A 17,842-nucleotide genomic window follows, 5' to 3' on the forward strand; every position below is an offset into this window, starting at 1 on the left:
GATCGAGCCGAAACACTCAATTGTTCCACAACCCTACCACTAGGCTTTCTCTTATACAGCGTTATCTGTTCCACAGGCTGCTCCAGTTCTACAATAAACTGTCCGCAAATATTGACGTTTCCTCCCCGGAAAGTACTTTCCGTTCGTCACTTACAATTCATCTGTAGATCTTTTGATTGTTTACATCGTTTGCTTGACATGTTTATGTTTAACTTTCTAATTGTTTTTCCTTTACCTAAATCTATCTTGACTTATTCTTGTCTATCTATTACAGTTTCAGTGTAAAACGGCTTTTACAAATGCTGTATCTGAAACTTGGAATACATAAATAAAGTTGGTTGGGTGCCAATTGACCTAAAACGACCCTCACAAAATTTGGGATCTCGGCTACATTTCTCCGGTCATGCCACACATATTTTTATTTTTCCCACAAGGATAACATATCTAAAATTTAGGCATCCCTGCCAAACCTGGTCTATGACCCTAAAAGGATCTAATCACTGTATTTAAAGAAAATTAAAAAAAAACTTGAGCTCAAAGGTATGCAGTATGCAGATGACACACACAACTATGGTTCCCCCTGAACCTAACCTTTTCTATCATGACCAATACTAAACAGCATAACTCCTTTACATTTCATAGGAGGCGTTAAGGGACTTTTAATTCACCCTGTACTTAGAATACTACCTTTATGAGTATGATGTTAAGTACTTGCCTAGTAATTGTTAAGCATGTACTTAAGCTATGACTTGCATCTTCGTTTAACATAATCTTATCATAATGTCATTTATGAATTTGCAATTTTATGTCTCGGCAGTGACTATGTATTCTGCGACTCTCTGGCCCGTCCATGACCTTCTGCACACCTTTGAGCTCAAGTTTTAAAGAATATTAAAGTGATTGATTGATTTGGTGTTTTAAGTCCACTTTATGCACAGTTAGGCTAATCGGGACTGGATCTACAGCTTAAAGTGGGATCCGAACCACTATGTGTCTCCACCGGGTATCGAGCCAGGGACCCTTTGATTACAAGGCGACGACGCTACCACTGCGCCATCGGGGAGGCCCTGAAGATTAAAGTGATGCGAACCCTTAGGGAGTCTAGAGATACATTCTGAGCATGTCATCCTTGCGGGAAAAAAAACTCCAGTCGCTCGGATCCAAAATTTCGTTTGGCGTGTTTTTCGCTCCATTGGTAGCCAACTGGGGGGGGGGGGGGGGTTGCTAAATTCTCACATTGTGGAAATTTTGAACCAGACTATATGCATTCGTCTCGTCTGCTTCACGGCAGAAGCAAGCAAGCTTGCTGTTGCCAATTCAGAATCAAGAGACCTGTTGTTCATTCACTTGCGTTGTCTGATTGGCTGTATTTTCCTCTCTCGTAACTATATATACCTCCCGCTTTACTGCAAATTTTGGTAAACATGTATTGAAGATAGCCTAACGGTAAGCGTGTAGTAGTAGCGATGGACACGTTATGCACAAAACATTCTTTCTCTGTGGTCGGGGTATAGAGTTGCCACAGATGTGTGTTCCCCTTGACATTATGCAACCCATTTATCTTTACTGTCTGAGGGGTTGCCTACGGAGCGCAGTTTCTCTGTTGTGAATGGTTTGGCGGTTTTCTACATCTTCAGGTTAAGGACATGAGAAACAGTTTCCACGTCCAGCCAGACGCGAGGACCAAAAACTGCTCCTCCCCCACCGATTTACCCGCCGCGAGCTGTGGAATGAGAGGTCTGTGCGCTGGATGGTTGTAGGGGAGAAGAAAACTTAGCATTACGCTTATGGGAATGTTACTTTACTTGTTCTCTTGGGAATATAAAAATCCGATGGCGTAGAAAGACACATGAACGGGAACAGGTCAGATTGAAGATTTTGTTTGTGTTATGGAAAGTCTAAACTTCCAATCGTATCTTGAAGTTGAAGTTGTTTGTCCAAAAGGAATACATTGGAGTCTATATATCATTATTCATCATATTTTTTACAGATCATATCTAGTTTAATGATCAACTTAAAAAAACCGCTTCCACTTGCAACATGAGGAGAAATTCATACTTTCTCGTGCTATGTTTCGTTTCTTCAGCAGCATCGCCCATTCTGACGATATAGAAATAAATGCATACCTGGTGCGAAACTCTTACTCGTCGCCTTAAGTGTGACGGTTAGGATTTGAAACTACAATGTATTGTTCTGGACCTTGAATCTACAAATGCACGTGTATAAATGCATGGTGCGAACTACACCATTAACTTTCAAAGTGCTGGTCAAACTTATTTTACAAATTGTAGAAGATGCATACAATGCAGGACGAATCACAATTCTCTCCGAAGTGTCGAACGTTTATAGTACAGTACCATAACATATTCAGCAAAAAGGTTCATATCAGTACATAAAATGTCTCTACAAGTTTGATACATACCTTAGAGGTCCCCGACATGTGCACCCCTGCTGATGCAGTAAACATCAATCTTGAAATCAAGCTCCAGACATACAGGTCCCAATATATCCGACTCACATTTAATGATTTTTAAGATGCATAACGGTTTCTGTTCTCCATTGCGTGCCATGTTTACGTTAACTACGTTACACTGCCATCTAGCGGCTAAATCTACAATTGCGTGATGGGGCCTATTACGAGTGCAAACGTGGAGAGATTCTTTATGTACTGATATGCACCTTTTTGATCGACGTTCGAAACCCTGGAGGGAATTATAAATCAACCTGTATTTTGAAACAAAATGAATATATATTCCTACGCCTTATTTTGGAATATAAAGCATAACTATACCACATATTGGAACAGCACAATGGCATGGTTCTGTACCGTTTTTGTAACGAGGGGACTATATATGAGCAGTATACTGTATAGATCGGAATATTATGGAAATAGTTATGACCGGTTTGAAAGTTAGGAATAACAAATAGGAATATTACTGAAATGTACAGTATTTTTCCGAGAACCATACAATGTTTATAAGAAAATGAAAATTGCCTGTGTTTTCAATATGTTCGTAACAAAAACTCGCAGTTACGTCCAATGTATCTACAAGATAAATTAATTTATTCCTATTCATGTATATTAGAAAACCAACACAAAAAATCGTTAACGAAGCATAGCAAATGCTTCAGCACAATATAAATTGAAAAATAACAAAGGAGTTTCTTAGCAATTATTTTAAAATGGAAATGAACTAATTATATTTACCTAAACGTGATGACGAATCAGTTCGTCGATGACGTTGGCAGCTGCCGATTTCACTAAGCAAGCAGACCAAGCAAGCGCTGCTGTTGTGGCCTCGTCTGTCAAGAACCCTGTAAAGAAAATATTCACTCATGACAATTGGGTTTAAGCTGTTGGATACTGGAAAAGGTCACATCCCAACCCTTAACCCGTTCCATTTACTACACCAAAGGTTGAATATATAGCAGGGTGGGTAAAAATCATAATTTTTATTTGAAAAATCATTTTTGATGATTTAATTTACTGAAATCGGATCTTTTTTATTTAAAACTATTTTTTTTTTAAAAAAACATACTTAAAATTGCTGGCATGGTTCTTGGCACCATACACATAGATAAATGTTTTTTTTATAAAAGGCCTTTCTAGTAAACGGCCGTGTAAAATATTTGAAAATTTTGGTTAAAGATAATAAAAAAATTATATGTAAATGTATATTTTTCGGTTTCTTATAGTGTGAAACATCAGATGAACATAATATAGAAATGTTTGTTCAGTGTATTAATGAAACTATAATACATATTTTTAATTTTTCTTTCAGTAAAATAAAACATTCTGGATGTACTCTACAATTGGAAGTTAATTATTTTTTTAAGTATTTGCAGATGAATTTTGGTATTTTTTTAAATTAAAGTTTGCAAAATATCAGCTGTTATATATATTTACAGTTTAATGATAATGACACTATTTACGGGTTAACATGATTAAAATTTTCTACATTTTTTTGCACAAAATGTTTGCTATTTTTGCCTATAAAAATTACTGAATATTGAATCAAGAGAAATGTAAGTATGTTTAAAGTTTACATATTACATTTTTTTCGTATGAGCTTTACCCGATCAGTAGGTATATTTTGTTTCCTTTATTTTCCTTTCTTAGAGCCTAATAAACACTATTGAATGATCACGAGTTTAATGTATTTTCACTAAAAGTGATTCTGATATCTACAAAATCTTTATGTACATTATTCTATAAATTATTAATTTAAATCTTGATATAAATCTCTATTTAAATCAACCTGATATGTCCGAAATGTCCCCGTACCACTACGTGCATATATCCTGTTGTGAATGTGTTGAAAATTGGTTGGTACTCGGTTTCTTAGGAAAGGTTTCGTTTTTGTGGTTGGCATCCCTGCTCTCAACGTCATATGGAATGTTCGTTCGAATTCCTATATCAGTGCTGATGTGAGCGGGCGTAGTTACAGGGCTGAGGGACAGACGTCTGCGTGAGTGCAAGGACGGACAACATTGCACGGGGCAAACGATGTACTGCAACATAATGTAAATTAATAAAAACATATGTTATAATAAATGTATAAATGTCTTAGGCGTAACATATAGTACAGGGTGTCCGAAAAGTCACGTATCCGAGATTTCGAACGTTAGTACCTTTTGTACACTCACTGGGTATTACATATGTCTGCGTGAATTTTTTTTAAACATTAACAAGCTACATGAATGTTCAGTATGCGCGAAAAGTTACTAAGATGCAAAAAAAAGTTTTTGTACAAATAAAACATGGATAAAAGAATATGTGGAGTCGCTAGTAAAAGCTTTAGATGTGTAATGATGTTCTCTATGGATATTTATAGACAATTGTATAGGCTTAATTATAGCATAGGCCTATTCATATAAATTAGTTTGTCGAAACTACAAAATGTACTGGCAACATTGGTTGTGTCAGAGGGCAGTACCAGGCGTGCCCGACATCACATCTAGCTACATTACTATTAAACCAATGCCCAGATGAAAGAAAACATTTGAAATTTATCATACAAAACGATATGTAGTTTGAGTAGGTTAGGTGCAGACCTTCGTGGCGGAGTGGTTAGCACATGACGCGCCATGATGCCAGGGGTTACGGGTTAGAATCCCGACCTTGGCATGGGTGATCTTTGCGAGTGTTCCCTTGTCAATTTCATTATATCACCACTCATATTCACGATCGCGATTATCCAAAAGTGGCATAAAAGCGACGCTAAACAGAAACACAAATCAAATGAAATGAAAATAAGCTCTCTGATAGCGTAGCAACTAGTTGGATTTGATTTGGATTGGTTCATTGTACTTTGCTTTTCTGCCACATTTGACTAATTGCGAGGATGGGGCATGATTGAGGATATTATGGAATTGATGAAGATGCATACACAGAGAACCCACATGCCCAGGGCTGGATTTGAACCAGAGACCCCTAGCATCGTAGCGCGCTGTGCTATTAGAGTAAAGGCGCCTAATATGAGGATGGTCCCTAATATGAGATTGCGGCCGATCTCGCATATGTGGCGCAACAGGCAATCAATGAGGCATCAGATACATAGCACTTGGCAACTCTGTTGGTCTCTGAGAAAATGTTCTGTGGTCGTTGAACAGTGTAGATGTGGGACGTGTTGGAAGCATTTTGTCAAGGCAGAATATTTTGCAGAGGTGGAAAACATTGCGGGTTTCGCAGGAAAGTTAATTGGGAGTCATAAAATCATTGATGTACCGTTAAAGGTAATGAACCAAGCAGTGTGCTGTCAGTTTTTAAAGATTCGCGATGGCAAATTTAAATGAAAACATGGCGGTTGTTTATTCGTGTACCAATGCTCCAAATATGAGACAGGGAGTGATTCCCAATACGAGATATGTCTCATATTAGGGTAGCTTAGGTTAACCTACGATGCTCTGTTTATAATGTGTCAACACATCAAGATTAAGTGAATGTTCTGATTTAGGCAAAAGTATTTTTATGTTATTAACAATTATTTCTATTGTTGCAGATGGCACCGCATCGAAGAAAAGCATGGTCCAGGGAGAATATGATAAGGAAATGGGTTACCTGAAGGTATCCAAGCAATATGCTGTACCAAAGTACCAAAGGGAACACTCGAACGATATGTAATGGACCACCTGAACAACTAGTGTTACTCACCTTAGGCAGAAAACCAGTTCTTCCACCAGAAATTGAAGATGCATTGGAGTCATATTGCATAGAAATGGATAAAAGATACTTTGGATCACAGTTGTTACTTGCATGAATGCCATTGGAACCTTCATACCACCAGTGCTTACTTCAGTGATGACTTACTTGCAAGTGAATGTAGTATCTCATATTAGGACCCCATTTTCTCATACCTCATTTTTACATATTTTTGTATTTTGTATCACTATGTTTTTCAAGAACATTCTAGGGCAATTTTAGTTATTGCATTTCAACAACAACATGTCTGGCCATTGTATGCATTTGTCACATTCACATTGTTACATCATTGTTGGCTGTAATTTTCACATAAAAAAATGTGTCTCATATTAGGCGTCTTTACTCTATTCATTCCGCCACGAAGGCCTACACCTAACCTACTCAACCTACATATCGTTTTGTATGATAAATTTCAAATTTTTTCTTGCATGTGGGTATTGGTTTAACAATGTAGCCAGATGTGGCGTCGGGCACACCTGGTACTGCCCTCTGACACAACCAATGTTGCCAGTACATTTCGTTGGAATTGGATGGTCATATCACTTTAGCGGTCATGCATTACGGATCCTAACAAGATATTTATATCGAATACGCGACCGAACGTACCACCGACAAAACGTACCAGCCACCTGACCGGCTACCTGCGAAGGGTCTTCTAATGAGTCTAAAAATATTTGCGATGCGACAAAACGTACCACTTGATGGTTTTGCTGATTTCCATCACACTTTATCCACGCTTTGTTTGGACTGGCAAAATTTACTATACAGGGTGTCCACAAAGTCCTGCTACCGTTACAATGAAACTGAACTTCTAAACTATATGAGATAAATACATGCAGTTTTTTGCAACGTGTTCTACAGCTCTCAAAGTCTTATTTACAATTACAACACTTCAACTTGTTCGAGAACTTCTGCAATCCGTGTACGAAGTCTGACAAGATCTGGAACAGGGGTTTCGTAGACATGATCCTTGACGTACCCCCAAAGGAAAAAATCCAAGGGAGTGATATCAGGGGAGCTCAGTGGCCAGGAGATTGGTCCATTGTGGCCAATCCATCTCCCAGGGAAATGACTATCCAAAAGGTCCATCACATCTAGAGACCAATGAGGAGAAGAAACACGGATTGCAGAAGTTCTCGAACAGGTTGAAGTGTTGTAATTGTAAATAAAACTTTGAGAGCTGTAGAACACGTTGCAAAAAACTGCATGTATTTATCTCATATAGTTTAGAAGTTAAGTTTCATTGTAACGGTAGCAGGACTTTGTGGACACCCTGTATAATGTATATATAGCTATTTTGGCGTGCTTAAAATCAGCTGTGGTTAAGCTGTCGTTCATTTTTTTAATTTGTTTTATCTTTTCGTCTTTTTTTTCGATTTTCATTTTTGTTGTGTTAGCAGCAAGAATATTGTCTCTGATGTAACTTGAATTCTTTCGCATTGCTTTATGAACAAAATTTTAACTATGCTTCCCTAACCTAACCTTATCGGAAATGGTTCATGGGATTATCCTTGAATGGTTCGTGGGGCTATCCGTCAATGGTTCGTGGAGCTATCCGTCAATGGTTCGTGGGGCTATCGGTCAATGGTTCGTGGAGCTATCCGTCAATGGTTAGTGGGGCTATCCGTCAATGGTTCGTGGGGCTATCCGTCAATGGTTCGTGGGGCTTTCCGTCAATGGTTCGTGGGGCTTTCCGTCAATGGTTCGTGGGGCTATCCGTCAATGGTTCGTGGGGCTATCCGTCAATAGTTCGTGGGGCTATCCATGAATGGTTCGTGGGGCTATCCGTCAATGGTTCGTGGAGCTTTCCGGCATTGGTTCGTGGGGCTATCCGTGAATGGTTCGTGGGGCTATCCGTGAATGGTTCGTGGGGCTATCCGTCAATGGTTCGTGGGGCTATCCGTCAATGGTTCGTGGGACTATCCGTCAATGGTTCGTGGGGCTATCAGTTACTGGTTTGTTGGGCTACCAGTGCATGATTCGTGGGGCTACCCGTGCATAATGTACTGATCACAAGGCCAAAGTTAGTTTTCCTTGAAGTGGTACGTTTTGTCGCGGAGTAAATATTTTGAAGGTAGGTGTTTATCTGAGTGGTACGTTTCGTCGCGAAAACCCAAGTGGTACGTTTTGTCGCTGGTACGTTCTGTCGGGACACCATTTATATCAATTCAACAGTAATTTAGTTTCCATAAAGGTAAATACGCTATAAGTTAATACTGAGCTACCCTTTTATAACCAGATTTTGAAGCAGTACCTCGGGAACCACACACAATAATTTTTTTCAGAGGACAGCGACACAAAAAACCGCCCTCTTCAGGTGCTTCGGAAGAGAGAAATTGCAGGGGGAAAGGGGGGGGCGGGTGTCTGACGCTATGTCACCCATCGATTAGATGTCACTCCCAAGCTGCACATACCTCCATGGAGGACTCGCCAGATAAGCTCCATGAATGGCTTTGAGAGTCGGTCGCTCGAGTTAAATGGTCCAATGTGGTTTCCCGTCGGTCGATCAAAGCGAGGGGGAATTTATGCATTAGTGGATTGAACTGCCCGGTTGGCTACCGCTGGAATGGATCACAAAAATGGGGGCAGCACTTTTATTCATCGCTTCTTGACGTCTCTTGCATTCCTAAGATAATTTTTGCAAATTAAAAAAAAAAACGTGCGCGGAGAACTTGGTGAAAATTAACCTTGTTCGTGGTTAGTTTGTCACCCAGTCACCCGAATACGCCTCTCTCTGTTTAACCTCACATTGCTGTGAAATTTGCTTACTGAGATTTGACCTGCTGAAAATCTTGTCGGAACTAACTTTTCCATACGTCTTCATGCCAAATTGACAATTCACTGATGAATAACAATTTCAATAGTTTACTTTACACAATAGTCACGGGTGAAAGATGTGGCCATTACTGTAAATACCCAAATGTCAAGCTCTTCTCCATGCGCCAAAATATACAGTACTGAAATGAAAAGATGAACAAAAGTATAAGACATGTTACAATATAGTGACTGGTCTATATGCAACCCAAATAACAATCGTGCCTTTTGGGTTGCATAACTGTCAGGAAACCTAAGGTTAGGTTAGGTTAGGGCATGTGGAGTGGACGATTGTCATTTGGGTTGCATATAGACCAGTCACCTTTTTCAAACTCGGTCCACCTTCACGACAGCTTTCGTATGAGCGGAAATAATGCTCAACTATGAATTCCTTTTTCTCCGTCGAGAGACCCATTTCCAACAACAACTGCACAACACAACTTCCTTTTCACTACTGCGAACACGTGCAGCTAGAGCTATGCCCCGTCGACAAACGCAACCACGTGTTCGAGATGCGCGAGTTTCAGTACTGTATATTTTGGCGCATACCGTACAACCTTTGCTACATTTACAGACTAACGAGAGTCTGGCGTGTTGTGTCGTTTACATGAGCGTTTGTGGTTGTCCCTCTATCCATTTCATCGTATCTTTCATCATCATCTTTGCGATTAGCCAGAAGTGGCAGAAAAGCGAAGTAAAATAAATCAATTAAAGACAGTAGACGCTCATCGGATTCCTTTATTTATTTAGTGGCTTTTTCTGCCACTTTTGGCTATCACACAGAAAACTAAATGCATCATACAGTTTGATGCACCAAACGCGTCGATTGATGCATTAAAGTGTGTTTTAAGGCATCTGCCAAGAATCGGATTCATTTTTGTATGTCGTAAAATAAACACCGAAGTGCATCATGTGATGCAAGTGAGGATTTGTTTCAGTCAAGATGCAATATAATGCATCATTTGATGCATTTTGATGCACCTTCATGCGTTTTGGTGCACCTTCCTATATCTTTCTCGATGATCTACTTACGACGTTTCATCTGAGCTAAATAAAATCTGTAGCTCAGACGAAACGTTTAAATGCATCATTGAAAAAGATGCAGGAAGGTGCATCAAAACACATCAAATGATACTCACCTCGACTGAAAGAAATCCTCGCTTGCATCAGGTGATGTACTTTCGTATTTCTTTTTACGACATATAAAAATGCACTAAAATGCATCAAATGTGAATCTGATTCTTCGCAGATGCCATAAAACACACTTTAGTGCATCAATCGACGCGTTCTGGTGCATCAATCGGTATTATGCATTTAGTTCTCTGTGTGCACGTGATGATTACATGAAATTGACGAAGGACCATTCACAAAGAACGTTCGTGCCCAGTTAGGGACTCGAACCCATGAACTTCAGAAATTCGACCACCTTACACGCTTGGACACAGAGCCGACTGTAGCCACTTATCACCATCATCATGAGATGTTGAGTATTTGCTCCAGGTACACTTCTCCAATTGATACCCGACCGCCCTGAAAGGTTTCTAAGGCCAGAAATCCATAGGCGGAGTTCTGGAGGGGCCAGGGGGGCCTGGCCCCCAACATAAAAAAGACTAAAAGAATAACACATGATTGAGTTCAGTTACTACATATTTGTTATGAAGCCATGACGTTTGGCATGATGGCATGTGCGGTAATTGCACCGCAATAGCGGGCCTTAGACGATTTGATTGATGTGTACAGTTTAAAGAAAGAAAAACGTAAAATGATTTTGTGTTAAGTCAACAGTTACTGCTGAGGCAACAAAATAACTTTTCAATTTAATTTTTCTAAAATTTCTGAAGCTTACTATTGTATCGTAACTTTTTTAAAGTAATACGAGTATTATATTAATAAAAATTTAATGAAATGCAAAATGCAATAATCGTACTGTTTTGCTTCTTTTTAAACTGACAATCAATATACTAATTAATATTATTTTTACTTAAGCGAGGAAATTTAACATTTTCAAATCTAAAAGGCCTAAAACCCAGTATACCCTTATAAACTAGGGGATATTCAATAACCCTCACGTACATCATAATCTTCTCACAGAGTCTGCCCCCCCCCAAAGCAAAAGCTAAAACTCCGCCCATGCAGAAATCGTTAATTTGGCAACATAGCCCCCAGGGAGTAGCCAACTTTACGACAAGTCCCTTTACTAGACGTGAATCACTGTGGAAAAAGATTTCCATGCTTGTGCCACGAAGGAATAAGGGGTAATGTAAAGGTATAGAGCTCCACATATTCTTGATCTTGGCCGAGTATCCTTTACTCCCCAGGGTTGCCCTCACGTTCCCGTTTACAAGGCTGGGTGGGCCTCAGAGCCGCGCAGAAACATTATGGAAAAATTCATGCTGTATATCACCTGCCCCGGAATTCGAATCTTCCGCGTGGAAGACAGATGTTACCTTATGACGTAACGGAAACAATGATTCTACATTAGCAAGTTATGCTAATTAGACACTACCTTGTCTAGTAATTTTTAGCTAAATTTATTATAACTCTACGATTCGAGAGAGCACCTCTTCTCTCGTCCTCGGATGAACACATTTCATTTCGACACTTAGGGGAGAGTCGTACAGTACCGGCCACCTTAAGCTTATTGATTGTAACTGATAAAGGATTTGGAGATAGTCGGATTGAACATAGTAATATGATACCTCAATGCATACTTTAAGGAACACGGGTTTAATTTCTCTGAAATGTTTTCAGAACTACAAGATATATATACAAAAAACGAAAAGATGCATTTTCAATGAGTGGAAAAATTGTCGTCCAGTATCGGCCAGTCAATATTTTAATTTTAGGAGGTGGCAATTATTGATAAATGCTTCAGTTTTATGAAGAAACTGTAAACTATGTGTACAAAGGTGTGGTAGTTAACAAATGTGGAAATAAAGTCCATTAAAGCAGAGTTGAAATCACATTTTTACAATAGTCACAAAAATACAAAATATTTTGTTGGGTTTACGCATTCAACATGTGCCAAACTCCACATTCGGTACACTGAACCCAATCTTCCTCAAAGGACTCTCAAATTATGCATTGTGCAGTCTCTACGGTTGTCTTCTTATTTACTGAGGGGCATAAACTTATTGTCCAAGTCTTTCATATACGAAAGTAATTGTTTTTCCATTTCTTCATCAAACGTCTTCTTAAATCAGCCCATCTGAGGTGTCAGGTCCACATCCATACCACGTTGAATTGCTCTCAATCTCTCTCCTAGCGTGCTTCTTGGTAAACAATATATATTAGCTGCTTGTCTTGCTGTCATTTTGTTTGTCATTACCTCATTTACCGCCGCTTTCATGGCCTCTTCAGTCCATTTACCTCTTTTGCTGCCCTCCTCGTCTGCCATCTTACTCTGAAAACAAAAGCAAGCAGGACTGCAGTAGGTGCGTACAAAATTCTGTGTGGCCGATACTGGACGACACTTGGCTGGCCGATCATTAGGTGGTAACAAAAGTTCCGATTACACTTTGTTTATAATCAATTTGCTAATCTATTTACAGGTTTTCGTATCTTTATAGAATACCGGTAAACTGAATCTGACAATAAAATCAAACACTTACCTCGAACATGAATACCAGGGCCCTAGAAATAATTTCTCTCGCGCAGCCACTTGACTCTTCACAGTAACACAGGCACAGCTCTCGCAATACTGCGTGAAAGTGGGTGATCCCGAACTATAGCGCACGCGAATACATACCCTTCTCTCCTACTCCCGTGAACTACTGCTATGTAGGGTCAAATGTCCGAACTAGGAATTGGCCGATACTGTAGGACGGCCGGTACTGTGCGACACTCCCCTAATTTTTCAAATAACCATTTATTACAACTGTACACCACTGCCTCACAAAATCATATCAACAAAGTCACAGAATATAAATCGGTCGGTTCGAATCTGACCTCGCTTCTTAGAGCAATCTTACCAACAATAGATATCGGGCAGCCATAAGCAGTTCAAGTCAAAATCTGTTTACGGAAGTTATCACAGGCGCAAAAATAACACTACGACGAACAAGTGATTTTACTACGAATTCGGTGCGCTAACCAACTACGTAGTTTGTTCATCTTCCTTTTCTATGCTGTTACTGCATTTCCCCAATTCCTTTCCTGTTTCTCTCGCCTTGCGTCCCTTGTTAAAGAAATTGGATGCAAATCCTGAAGTGAATATTTCATCCACGCGCATTCCCCCCCCTCCTCCTCCCTCCGATTGAGACAGAGGAAACTAATTACTTTAAGTGGACGAGGATACAAGAGGACCGCTTCCTGTGCTGGAGAAAATGCAAACTTAAGCCTTCAGTTCAGCCTCCTTAGTACAGTATTCTGGACGATATCTGAGCATGAACATTATCAAGCTTTGCAAAACCTTTCTGCAATACCATTGTGGACTTATTCGTGAATTAGATATTTTGCTTTTTATACGCATTGCACATGAAATTGCTACTTTTGCTTCATATTCTCTAACTCCCCCTCCTCTTTCGTCTCCCCGATGGCGCAGTGTTAGCGTCTTCGTCTTGTAATCAAGGGGTCCCGGGTTCGATACCTGGTGGAGGCACATAATGGTTCGGATCTTACTTTAAACTCTAGGTCCAGTCCCGATTAGACTTTCCGTGCCCAAGTGAAGTTTAAACAAAAAAAATTAAACATCCCTCTCTCTCTCTCTCTCTCTCTCTCTCTCTCTCTCTCTCTCTCTCTCTCTTTCGTATCGTTAATTGGATGACAGAGAGATATAATCTTTCGGAGGTTATTGATATTTTTCTATCTGTAAAGTTGGGTACACCTGCATAAAAACCGGCCTCTGTGAAGAAATGGTTAGCACAGCGACACCAAGGGTCCCTGCCTGGACATGCCTTTTCTTTGTGAGTGTTCCTTCATCAATTTCATACAAGCATCACTCATCCACATCGTCGCGATTATTCAAGAGTGGTAGAAAAGCAAAGTATAATAAACCCAATTAATCAATCAATGAGCGGAACGAAACCTTTACAAGGGTGAAGCCAAATGAATCGAACATCGTCAAAGCAAAGTTCAGTCGCTTGAAAGACTTTCTAAGGATATTTGCAACATTTTGACTCAAAAACTCAATATGCTGACCAAGGCAGTAATTTATTTTATTATAAAACATAAACTAAACGTAGCGTTTCAACCTTCTAGCAAGGTCTTCTTCAGACTCTGCACCAAGTACAAATGTAACAAGTTATATACGTGCTAAGCAGATAGGAAGGGAGAAGAGAATACTAGTTAGAAAATGGAAGGCGGCCAAGGAAATAGGCAAGAAGGATGAAGAAGACACAATGAACTGGAATGGGGGACTGAAGTTAAACAAAGAATGGAAGAAGGTGTTAGAAAGAGTGGAAAGAACAAGAGAGAAAGAGGAGAGAAGAAGGAAGAAGAATGAAGGAAAAAGAGCGTGAGAAAGAGTACAACCACATTCTAGATGGAAGTAAATATGTTTAGCCTTTTAGGTGAAAGTACAGTTGACAAGGGAAAGCCACCTGCTAGAATGTTCCAGAACAACTTTCTAATAGTCTGGAGGGGAGTAATGTTGTGTGTTATATATCGTCCTGTTTTTGTACCTTGTTACATTTGTACTTGGTGCAGAGTCTGAAGAAGACCTTGCTAGAAGGTTGAAACGTTACGTTTAGTTTATGTTTTATAATAAAATAAATTACTGCCTTGGTCATCATATTGAGTTTTTCATATCATGGAAACAAGGCTTAATGGTGTTATAGTTTTGACTCATTCTAAAAAGGGGCGCCATATAGCTGTAAAGGGGCACTCAGCACACGGCCTTCCAGACGCCAGAGTCTCGTATTTTCCTAATAACGATGTGATCACAGATAAGGTAAATTGCACTTCCATAGTACCTGGGGGCATAAATGTTTTGCCTGTTGAGGTATAATTTGTTTAATAATGGAAAGATTGAAACAATGAACATACATATAGTTTGCCTGCAGTGTCCTCTACTTAGAGTTACCCTTCCACACAGTTGCCATCGCGTTCGATGCATTTGTGCCAGCGTTTTATCCAACCCTCAAAACCAGTTTGGAAAAATTCTACAGAACACTCCCTTCCCCACCGTTTAGAGCTGTTTTCACCTGCTGTAGGTCCTCGAATCTCATGCCACGAAGCACAGACTTAGAACACACTTTATGGTATCCCGTACTCTTAAGTATTGCCTGTGCTGACCCATAGGAGATGTGCACTGCATCTGAAATGTCCTGGTTGGTGATGCGTCCATCCCCTCGGATGAGCTCTTCAGCCCTGTGGCGGTTGTCGTCGGTCATAGACATTGATGACCTGCCAGTCCTTGTCATGTCCGCACTTTCGGTTTCTTCCATTTTGAACTTAAGTAGTTAAGTTTGTGCTTCGTGGCATGAGATTCGAGGACCTGCAGGAGGTTAAAACAGCTCTAAACGGTGGGGCAGGAAGTGTTCTGCGGAATTTTTCCAAACTTTTTTCGGCGCCTGGTAAAACGTTCGCTCAAATGCATCGAACGTGATGGGAACTGTGCAGAAGGGTAACTCTAATTAAAGGACACTAAAGGCGAACTATATGTATGTTCATTGTTTCAATCTTTCCATTATCAAACAACTTATACCTCAACAGACATATCTTTTTGATGCCCCCAGGTACATTGTCACCCCTTACATATGGTGAAATTCATGAAAGGACACTCCCAAGGAACATCCATGCCCAGGCAGCAGTGGCATCAACTTATAGGGGCTCGTGGGGCTCGAGCCCACCCAATAATTTGTGTTATCATATTTATTTTAGAAATAAATAATTCCCGCACATAAGAAAAAAAATCATCATTGTACATTTAAATAATTCTCACAACTTAATTACTGGCTGTCATTAAAATACTTAATAATAATTTGTGACATGTCCAATACGATATTTTTCAGCGTCCAATATAAATTAATATACATTATATGGGGTCAAATCGTTATTAGGAAAGTTACAGTGAATAAGGGCTTATACCCAGGATGAGGATCATCTCGTATCACTCCAAAGGCGTCATAACTCCATATATTAATCTCTTCACCAATAGGTCCGGTTGAAGCGCTGGAAAGAGCGTCTCACGAGCACATAACACCGGCAATCTTGAGCGGATCGTACGAAAAATAAGTAAAATGAGCTAAAAGCACCGTTAACGGCAGACGCGGACTCGCCAACGGCTTTAACGATCGGAACTTTGAATCTCTCATAAATACCAGGTATCCAAAAAAGTTCGTGCCACTGGAACGAAAAGTGAAAGTCAAACGGCATGTGTCGGCAACCCTGTCTGGATGACGTCAAAAGTTTACATTCCCGGCAACCTTCAGTCAGTGCAGAGTTGGGAGGTGTGTCGGTCGAATAGACAGCAGGTCTGTAGGAACTAGAATCCTGAAGGGAACATGTCACTGTCAAATGACGTTTTACGGCCGTGTTTACTGTATGAGTTCAAATTGGGCAGCAATGCTGCAGCCGCTGCTCGAAAGATATGCTCCACGTTTGGAGAGGCATCAGTGAGTGAGCGCACAGCGCGAAAGTGGTTCAGTCGCTTTGCATCGGGCGATGAGAGCATCCAGGACAAGCCTCGCGCTGGACGCCCCGCCACTATCGACGAAGCCCTGCTGAAGGAGATCATCGAGCGCGATCCACAGAAAACGTGCAAAGAACTTGCACAAGGGTTTGGAGTGTCGGAGGAAACCATTCGATTGCATCTGCACAACCTCGGGAAGACTTGGAAGCTCAGTAAGTGGGTTCCTCACGTTTTGTCCGAGGAAAACAAACGCCAGCGGCTCACCATTTGCGCATCATTGCTGTCACGCCACAAGAAAGCCCCATTCCTGGACCAGATATTGACATGTGACGAGAAATGGTTGTTATACAGTAACCGCAAAAGAAAACATCATTGGTCGTCCCCTGGTTCTGTTTCATTGACTCCCAAAGAAAACATTCATCAACAGAAGGTTCTGCTCTGTGTTTGGTGGACCACCGCTGGTGTTGTGCACTTTGAATTCCTAGAGCATGGCAAAACCATCACATCCGAGATGTACTCGTCCCAGCTTCAAAGGGTTGCAGCTGCACTGCGTCCGAAGCAGCCAGCACTAGTCAACAGGAAAGGAGTGATCCTTCTTCAAGACAACGCTAGACCTCATACGGCGAAAGCGACCAAGGAGGTAATCAACACACTTGGTTGGGAAATTTTACCTCATCCTCCTTACTCCCAGGACCTTGCCCCATCCGACGTTCACTTGTTTTTGGCCATGGATAACCACTTGCGTGAGCAACAGTTCCGAAACCGAGATGATGTCACGCAGGTCATAGGACATTTTTTTGCTCCTAGGGACCAGAACTTTTAAAAACGCGGGATTTATAAGCTTGTACCTCGTTGGGAACATGTAATTGAAGCTGAAGGAGCTTATTTTGCTGAATAAAACACATTTGAAAGTAATCACAGAGTCTTTATTTCTCACTGCAATATACGGCATGAACTTTTTTGGATACCTGGTAGTTCGAGAGACCATTTCTCAGTCCAGTGGTAATCAGAAAGCTATCGAGCACACAAGTTGTTGCCTCCTAGTTAGAATCGGTTTACCAATTGATACGATAGAAGTTTCAGCGGGGAGTAGTGCGTTATGTTAGTTTCATTTCAGGAGTGCTTGTATCTACAAATCAGCAAGACGATCTTCACATCAAGTTCTACAGGTAAAGGAACATTCCTCTATCCCCTTTCTATTATTCTCACGGCCCTGCCAGACCAGTCAGTTGAAGTGTTGAAATCGAATGTTA

At 40.4% G+C, this 17,842-nt stretch overlaps 1 pseudogene; it reads left to right on the plus strand.

Moving 5' to 3' along the window:
* The first annotated feature begins 16,461 nt into the window (after positions 1-16,461).
* Positions 16,462-17,412, plus strand: LOC146004439 (histone-lysine N-methyltransferase SETMAR pseudogene; annotated as a pseudogene).
* Positions 17,413-17,842: the final 430 nt, after the last annotated feature.

This window comes from Lepisma saccharinum, chromosome 21 (genome assembly GCF_977018435.1).
Source record: "Lepisma saccharinum chromosome 21, izLepSacc3.1, whole genome shotgun sequence".
NCBI classification, from domain to species: Eukaryota; Metazoa; Arthropoda; class Insecta; order Zygentoma; family Lepismatidae; genus Lepisma; species Lepisma saccharinum.